This window comes from Salmo trutta, chromosome 14, assembly GCF_901001165.1.
Source record: "Salmo trutta chromosome 14, fSalTru1.1, whole genome shotgun sequence".
NCBI lineage: Eukaryota > Metazoa > Chordata > Actinopteri > Salmoniformes > Salmonidae > Salmo > Salmo trutta.
Genome location: NC_042970.1, coordinates 7,914,328 through 7,924,327, shown reverse-complemented (window position 1 = coordinate 7,924,327; position 10,000 = coordinate 7,914,328).

Genomic DNA, 10,000 nt, shown 5'->3' with positions numbered 1-10,000 from the left:
GCTACATACAGACACCGGTTAGTCAGGCTAATTGAGGTAGTATGTACATGTAGATATGGTTAAAGTGACTATGCATATATGATGAACAGAGAGTAGCAGTAGCGTAAAAGAGGGGTTGGTGGGTGGTGGGACACAATGCAGATAGCCCGGTTAGCCAATGTGCGGGAGCACTGGTTGGTCGGCCCAATTGAGGTAGTATGTTCATGAATGTACAGTTAAAGGACAGAGTTCAGGGATTTTGGTTGTAATTCAGGTATTCAATTTGTCAAATTTCATTATTTTTTATGCACTCATACATTTTCTAACGGTATCAGATCATTTTTATGTTGTGTTAAAATAAATAAAATGGCATGTTCCTCATTTGCGTAAATACACTGGGCGTATTTACATATATACATATATTTAAATAAAGGGGTGGAACAGAACGGCAACCAGAAAAACTTGCTCTGTCGAGGCCTACCTGCACTCACCTCCACTGGGCTACCTCATTAATTACTGTTGTCACATTATGTCGAGGCCTACCTGCACTCACCTCCACTGGACTACCTCATTAATTACTGTTGTCACATTATGTCGAGGCCTACCTGCACTCACCTCCACTGGACTACCTCATTAATTACTGCTGTCACATTATGTCGAGGCCTACCTGCACTCACCTCCACTGGACTACCTCATTAATTACTGCTGTCGCATTATGTCGAGGCCTACCTGCACTCACCTCCACTGGACTGCCTAATTAATTACTGCTGTCGCATTATGTCGAGGCCTACCTGCACTCACCTCCACTGGACTGCCTCATTAATTACTGCTGTCGCATTATGTCGAGGCCTACCTGCACTCACCTCCACTGGACTGCCTCATTAATTACTGCTGTCGCATTATGTCGAGGCCTACCTGCACTCACCTCCACTGGACTGCCTCATTAATTACTGCTGTCACATTATGTCGAGGCCTACCTGCACTCACCTCCACTGGACTGCCTCATTAATTACTGCTGTCACATTATGTCGAGGCCTACCTGCACTCACCTCCACTGGACTGCCTCATTAATTACTGCTGTCACATTATGTCGAGGCCTACCTGCACTCACCTCCACTGGACTGCCTCATTAATTACTGCTGTCACATTATGTCGAGGCCTACCTGCACTCACCTCCACTGGACTGCCTCATTAATTACTGCTGTCACATTATGTCGAGGCCTACCTGCACTCACCTCCACTGGACTGCCTCATTAATTACTGCTGTCACATTATGTCGAGGCCTACCTGCACTCACCTCCACTGGACTGCCTCATTAATTACTGCTGTCACATTATGTCGAGGCCTACCTGCACTCACCTCCACTGGACTGCCTCATTAATTACTGTTGTCACATTATGTCGAGGCCTACCTGCACTCACCTCCACTGGACTGCCTCATTAATTACTGCTGTCACATTATGTCGAGGCCTACCTGCACTCACCTCCACTGGACTGCCTCATTAATTACTGCTGTCGCATTATGTCGAGGCCTACCTGCACTCACCTCCACTGGACTACCTCATTAATTACTGTTGTCGCATTATGTCGAGGCCTACCTGCACTCACCTCCACTGGACTACCTCATTAATTACTGTTGTCGCATTATGTCGAGGCCTACCTGCACTCACCTCCACTGGACTACCTCATTAATTACTGTTGTCGCATTATGTCGAGGCCTACCTGCACTCACCTCCACTGGACTGCCTCATTAATTACTGTTGTCGCATTATGTCGAGGCCTACCTGCACTCACCTCCACTGGACTGCCTCATTAATTACTGCTGTCGCATTATGTCGAGGCCTACCTGCACTCACCTCCACTGGACTGCCTCATTAATTACTGTTGTCACATTATGTCGAGGCCTACCTGCACTCACCTCCACTGGACTGCCTCATTAATTACTGCTGTCACATTATGTCGAGGCCTACCTGCTCTCACCTCCACTGGACTGCCTCATTAATTACTGTTGTCACATTATGTCGAGGCCTACCTGCACTCACCTCCACCGGACTGCCTCATTAATTACTGCTGTCACATTATGTCGAGGCCTACCTGCACTCACCTCCACCGGACTGCCTCATTAATTACTGTTGTCACATTATGTCGAGGCCTACCTGCACTCACCTCCACCGGACTGCCTCATTAATTACTGTTGTCACATTATGTCGAGGCCTACCTGCACTCACCTCCACTGGACTGCCTCATTAATTACTGCTGTCACATTATGTCGAGGCCTACCTGCACTCACCTCCACTGGACTGCCTCATTAATTACTGTTGTCACATTATGTCGAGGCCTACCTGCACTCACCTCCACTGGACTGCCTCATTAATTACTGCTGTCACATTATGTCGAGGCCTACCTGCACTCACCTCCACTGGACTGCCTCATTAATTACTGCTGTCACATTATGTCGAGGCCTACCTGCACTCACCTCCACTGGACTGCCTCATTAATTACTGCTGTCACATTATGTCGAGGCCTACCTGCACTCACCTCCACTGGACTGCCTCATTAATTACTGTTGTCACATTATGTCGCATAATTCAACTTCAAGTGTGTCAATATTAGGATACTCTCAGATTAAAAATCAACAGTTTGACTCTAGATTACACCTTTCTATACATACTTTACATTGTTTGAGAGATAATATCACTATAATCCAAAGCGTTCATTTTCGGGAAGTGGCTTTCATTTCAGCGCTTCTCATTACTAAACATTTCAACGGTATGAAATTATAACTTTTTTCAATTCCACCAAAAATCAACAACCATCAAAAATAAAGTTCTCTCACTTTTTTGTGATTTAAGTGTTGAGACGATGCATAAAACCCCTGATGGAGCTGTTAACGTCTTACAGATGCAACAAAATACAACAAAATACAAATGTATTGAGTCCCCATTCGGCCATTACCGGAGTGTGTTTGACAGGTCATTAAAAACATTTCCGCAGTCGTAACATTGACTGGAAAAGCGACAAGCGCGAGCACGAGTATACGGAAGTCCAAAGAAGACATATAAATAAATACAAAAATTCCCTTGTTTTGTCGATCACAACATCATTTTGCTTTTTCTTCTTAAACAAAAGTCGTTTTTTTTTGTCGAGATCACTAGATAAAGTCTATAAATAGGGGTGGGCTTAGTGATGATAGATTGACAGTATGGCTGAGGCGACCGAGCCCACGGTGGATCAGCACATCCATTTTTATTTGGGTCAGGGTCAGGGATTAACCCAGATAGAAATTCCATTATGTCTGTCTGTTATAGATGGCTTCCAGTTTTGGCTCCAATCCAATTTGCTATTCTACTTTAAATGGGTTGAATGTGGAATGTTCACTGCATGATAATATAACATTGAGCTCTGTGGGTGCACACTACTAATGAAAGTTGACCAAAGTTTACCAGACTACTAATAAAATATTATTTTAATCTCTTTAATAGTTTGAAATAGGGAGGTTCTGTCAATTGAAGTAAAAACACATTCACAAACAACAGTTAACTAGTAGTACATAAAAATAAAACTAGTAAAACAGGTGAAGTGTTGTGGTTTGTAAATACTCCCAACCATTCATGAAGACTACAGTTTATTTGTAATTTCAGCCACAAATGTTGTGGTGCTTTAGGACAGCTCCGCAATTCATCCAGTTACGTGTCAGACACATGCTCTAACACGTACAGTTTGTTTAGAATTTGTAATTCATCAGTTTGCCATAGATAAAAACGGCCCAGGCCTATACACTAGGACCAATGGGGGCTGCTGAGGGGAGGACGGCTCATAATAATGGCTGGAACGGAGCAAATGGAACGGCATCAAACACAAAGAAATAATGAGTTTGATACCCCTTCCACCTATTCCGCTCCAGCCATTACCACGAGCTCATCCTCCCTAATTAAGGTACCACCAACCTCCTGTGATTAGCAAATGGCTACTATAACAGATGGGCTCTAGTTAAAGGTGTTAGATATTTGAGGAGTTCTACTGCCTCTGGTTCACAATGAACACTGCCGTTGACCTATCATCAATACCACAGGAGGCTCTTGAGGGGAGGAAGGTTCATAACAATGGCCAGAACGGAGCTATTGGAATGGCATCAACCACATGGAAGGCATGTGTTTGATGTATTTGATACCATTCCACCTGTTCCGCTCCAGTCATTACCACGAGCTCGTCCTCCCATAATTAAGTTGCCACCACCCTCCTGTGATTAATACGTCCACTTCTATCAATAGAGTTTATCTCGTGATCTTGACAAAACGAGGGAATCATTGTTTTTTAATTCATATGTCCTCTCTGGACATCCGTAAGAGTATGAAAGAGTCCCAGGATTAAAATGAAAGCGATCAATCCAGCGAGATTTAAGTGACAAGTGGATTTTGCACCAAACACAGAAATAGACGCAGGCGGAAAAAGAACTTCATTGTCATACTTGAGTAAAAGTAAAGATACCCAGTAAAATCCTACTTGAGTAAAAGTAAAGATACTTTAAGGGAAGACTGAAGTAAAAGTGAAAGTCACCCAGTAAAATCCTACTTGAGTAAAAGTAAAGATACTTTAAGGGAAGACTGAAGTAAAAGTGAAAGTCACCCAGTAAAATACTACTTGAGTAAAAGTAAAGATACCCATTGAAATACTACTTGAGTAAAAGTAAAGATACCCATTGAAATACTACTTGAGTAAAAGTAAAGATACTTTAAGGGAAGACTGAAGTAAAAGTGAAAGTCACCCAGTAAAATACTACATGAGTAAAAGTAAAGATACCCATTGAAATACTACTTGAGTAAAAGTGAAAGTCACCCAGTAAAATACTACTTGAGTAAAAAGTCTAAAAGTATTTGGTTTTAAACGTACTTAAGTATCAAAAAGTAAAAGTATAAATAATTTCGACTTACTTATATAATGCATCCTCAGGTGGGCGTGGCAAGCGCGTTTCTACTTAATGAGAAAGCAATAATACAGCACATGATTCGTAGAGCCAGAGTTCCAATTATACATTACACTCTTGGGGGGGAACTCAACGTCTCTCAAGAGCTATGTGACAGACGTTTAATGTGCCGACTCTTTTAGTTAAAGTGTAAAAAGGTTCACTCAAGCTTTGCCCACACAGAAAACATTTTAGTGTTGTTGTTATTCATGTGTGAGGCTCTCAATTATTCTGGGCCAAAGCCAAGGTCTCAGTCCAATTAAGGAAAGGAATGGAGGTTTACGCACACATCCAGAATAGTTGTTGGACAAAAAAATAATAATTTAAGTACTGCCCACAAACATGGTTACAAAACAGGGATACAGTGATAACGTTTTGACGGATATGGACATTCCCTTTCATTCTATTGGCTCAGCCCAATCAATGCCATGCAGTTTGACACAGTCCTTCCTTCCTATCAAACGGTTTACCTTTTAATCTCTCTTTCTTTCTCCCCGAATCCATCTAATGATCTAGTTTGAAGAGAGTGACTGGGTGGATGGCCAGTGGCGCTCAGTGCCGTTAATGATGAGGGAGGACGATTTTTCATTTTTTTCCATGAGTATGGCCTTATTTCTATTACAGCATGTTGGATGACTGTCATTCATATTCCATTCACCCAGTTCAACGTAACAGCGATAGGTTTAGGCTACTACATGAAACTTGAATTTTCCCTATACCCATCATGAGGTTGCTATAACCTAACCTATGAATGAAAGTTTACAACCTAGTTGCAGAGAGGTCGAGAGACAAATTTGAGGTGACAGCTAGTGACAGATGGACAGACAGTGACACGCATTCAATACCACCTTGCACACTCTTGCCTGCATCTAGCTGATCTAGGGTGTAATCATTAGTCCAACAGTTTCTATTGGACAAATCCAGGTATGTTGATCCCTGTTTTGTTCCATTTGCTTCTGTTTAACACAAGTTTTTCAACAGAATCGGCGTAATGAATACACCCCTGATCACGCGTAAACACAGTTCACTTTCATAGCAGCCACGTTGTAGTCCTTCTCGCATCTATGCACTCTACTCCGCTCACCTTTTCCCTTCGCTTTGGACTTCAATGCACAACACATCTGCTGTATGTGACCAGGCGAAAAAACCTTTCCAAGCCAAACAGCTACACACAGCCTTCATCTTTGTCACCATATTAGCTAAAGTAACGTCAGGCCTGAACTACACAGCCTTTCAGAGAGAGAGAGAGAGGTTGGTACAGGCCTGAACTACACAGCCTTTCAGAGAGAGAGAGAGGTTGGTACAGGCCTGAACTACACAGCCTTTCAGAGAGAGAGAGAGAGGTTGGTACAGGCCTGAACTACACAGCCTTTAGGAGAAAAAGAGAGAAGTGAAGTAAGAGATAGATAGAGAGGGTTGTTATTGTTCCAGAGAGTGAACTACTCAGATTTCCTACTGAGTTCTACTGAATGTTTCATCGAACCACCTGTTCTCACTGTGACCAGTTCACACCTGCCACAGCACAAACAACACTACACCTTTATCAGTTGCACTGTAGATGGGAAAGCAGGACCGTTACAATCCGGGAGATGCACTTCACTTTAAATTATTTGTTTGTTTTGGCAGTGCCATTTTCAACTGTAGTCCCTGGGTTTTTCCAACGTAGTTTACATATATTAAAAACCATATATTAAATGAAATCATTACAACATCTCATAGAATAGCTTGACAGGAGGTGAAGACCAATTATGGGAAGACCAAACCAGAGAACAGCAACCCTAGACATACATGTTACATACATCATTGTGTAACAGCTGTCGGGAGAGAGAGTAGACCAAGGCGCAGCGGAGTTAGTGTTCATCATGATTTTAATTAACGTAAGAACACTATACAAAACTGAACAAAAACACGACAGCAAAACAGTCCTGTTAGGAAATAATCTAAACAGAAACAATTACCCACAAAACCCCAACGGAAAAAAACAGGCACTTATGTGTGACTCCCAATCAGCAACAACCAACAACAGCTGTGCCTGATTGGAAGCCACACGGCCAAAATCAATGAAACAGACCAACATAGAAAAATGAACATAGAACGCCCACCCAATGTAACACCCTGGCCTAACCAAAATAAATAACAAAAAAACCCTCTCTATGTTCCATCTCTATGGCCAGGGCGTTACATCATTGTTGGAAACTAGTAGGAAGAGGAGACGTTGTATGTTTTAGTCTCTCCTGACAGATTTGGGTCTGGATTCTGAGATTATCCAGTTTCTATGATATCCTATTGAATGCTAATATTAAGGTTTGCTTGGGAAGAGGAGAAAAACTCCCAAAGGATATCGCATATATTATATATAAAAATTTAATCGTTTTAAATCTGTTGATGGCTGTTGGACAGGTAGGAGAGGGAGGATGTCAGGTAGGAATAGGGAGGATGTCAGGTAGGAGTAGGGAGGATGTCAGGTAGGAGTAGGGAGGATGTCAGGTAGGCGAGGCAGGATGTCAGGTAGGAGAGGGAGGATGTCAGGTAGGAGTAGGGAGGATGTCAGGTAGGAGAGGGAGGATGTCAGGTAGGAGTAGGGAGGATGTCAGGTAGGAGAGGGAGGATGTCAGGTAGGAGAGGGAGGATGTCAGGTAGGCGAGGGAGGATGTCAGGTAGTAGAGGGAGGATGTCAGGTAGGAGGAGAATGAAATATGGGTCACTGTAGCTGTCAGCCAGTCGAGTCCTTTCCCCTGGGGGGAGACCCCTGTGGTGAGTGTTTCCTGCATCATCTCAGTACCTAGAACTACATCTCACGTGTGCTGGCCAGCTGCTCGATTGTTACGTCTGTCACAGAATACTCTACTCTGAACTAAATGTGTACGTGACTACTTCAACCACAACCTCGTCCCTAGGCTACTGTGCATTAGGAGGAAGAGTCTGAGAATGAGATTAACGTCCTAAACCATGGGGTGCAGATGGATGCTGTGTGGTGCTGGTGCAATATTTCTAACAAAAATAAATTACATTTCCCCCAAAACAAATGTAGCATACAATATAGCATAGTATTTGAACTATTATTTCATACAGTCATTATTGCTCATCTATATAAAGGGTGTCAATAATTTCTGACTCCACTGTGTGTGTGTGTGTGTGTGTGTGTGTACAGTATCTCACAAAAGTGAGTACACCCCTCACATTTTTGTAAATATTTGAGTATATCTTTTCATGTGACAACACTGAAGAAATTACACTCTGCTACAATGTAAAGTAGTGAGTGTACAGCTTGTATAACAGTGTACATTTGCTGTCCCCTCAAAATAACACAACACACAGCCATTAATGTCTAATGTCTAAACCGCTGGCAACAAAAGTGAGTACACCCCTAAGTGAAAATATCCAAATTGGGCCCAAAGTGTCAATATTTTGTGGCCACCATCATTTTCCAGCACTGCCTTAACCCTCTTGGGCATGGAGTTCACCAGAGCTTCACAGGATGCCACTGTAGTCCTCTTCCACTCCTCCATGACGACATCACGGAGCTGGTGGATGTTAGAGACCTTGCACTCCTCCACCTTCCGTTTGAGGATGCCCCACAGATGCTCAATAGGGTTTAGGTCTGGAGACATGCTTGGCCAGTCCATCACCTTTACCCTCAGCTTCTTTAGCAAGGCAGTGGTCGTCTTGGAGGTGTGTTTGGGGTCGTTATCATGTTGGAATACTGCCCTGCGGCCCAGTCTCCGAAGGGAGGGGATCATGCTCTGCTTCAGTATGTCACAGTACATGTTAGCATTCATGGTTCCCTCAATGAACTGTAGCTCCCCAGTGCCGGCAGCACTCATGCAGCCCCAGACCATGACACTCCCACCACCATGCTTGACTGTAGGCAAGACACACTTGTCTTTGTACTCCTCACCTGGTTGCCGCCACACACGCTTGACACCATCTGAACCAAATAAGTTTATCTTGGTCTCATCAGACCACAGGACATGGTTCCAGTAATCCATGTCCTTAGTCTGCTTGTCTTCAGCAAACTGTTTGCGGGTTTTCTTGTGCATCATCTTTAGAAGAGGCTTCCTTCTGGGACGACAGCCACGCAGACCAATTTGATGCAGTGTGCGGCGTATGGTCTGAGCACTGACAGGCTGACCCCCCACCCCCCTCCAACCTCTGCAGCAATGCTGGCAGCACTCATACGTCTATTTCCCAAAGACAACCTCTGGATATGACGCTGAGCACGTGCACTCAACTTCTTTGGTCGACCATGGCGAGGCCTGTTCTGAGTGGAACCTGTCCTGTTAAACCGCTGTATGGTCTTGGCCACCGTGCTGCAGCTCAGTTTCAGGTTCTTGGCAATCTTCTTATAGCCCAGGCCATCTTTATGTAGACCAACAATTCTTTTTTCCAGATCCTCAGAGAGTTCTTTGCCATGAGGTGCCATGTTGAACTTCCAGTGACCAGTCAGTATGAGGGAGTGTGAGAGCGATGACACCAAATTTAACACACCTGCTCCCCATTCACACCTGAGACCTTGTAACACTAACGAGTCACATGACACCGGGGAGGGAAAAGGGCTAATTGGGCCCAATTTGGACATTTTCACTTAGGGGTGTACTCACTTTTGTTGCCAGCGGTTTAGACATTAATGGCTGTGTGTTGAGTTATTTTGAGGCGACAGCAAATTTACACTGTTATACAAGCTGTACACCAACTACTTTACATTGTAGCAAAGTGTCATTTCTTCAGTGAAAAGATATACTCAAATATTTACAAAAATGTGAGGGGTGTACTCACTTTTGTGAGATACTGTATGTATGTACAGTGAGGGAAAAAAGTATTTGATCCCCTGCTGATTTTGTACGTTTGCCCACTGACAAAGAAATTATCAGTCTATAATTTTAATGGTAGGTTTATTTGAACAGTGAGAGACAAAATAACAACAAAAAAATATAGAAAACGCATGTCAAAAATGTTATAAAATGATTTGCATTTTAATGAGGGAAATAAGTATTTGACCCCTCTGCAAAACATGACTTAGTTCTTGGTGGCAAAACCCTTGTTGGCAATCACAGAGGTC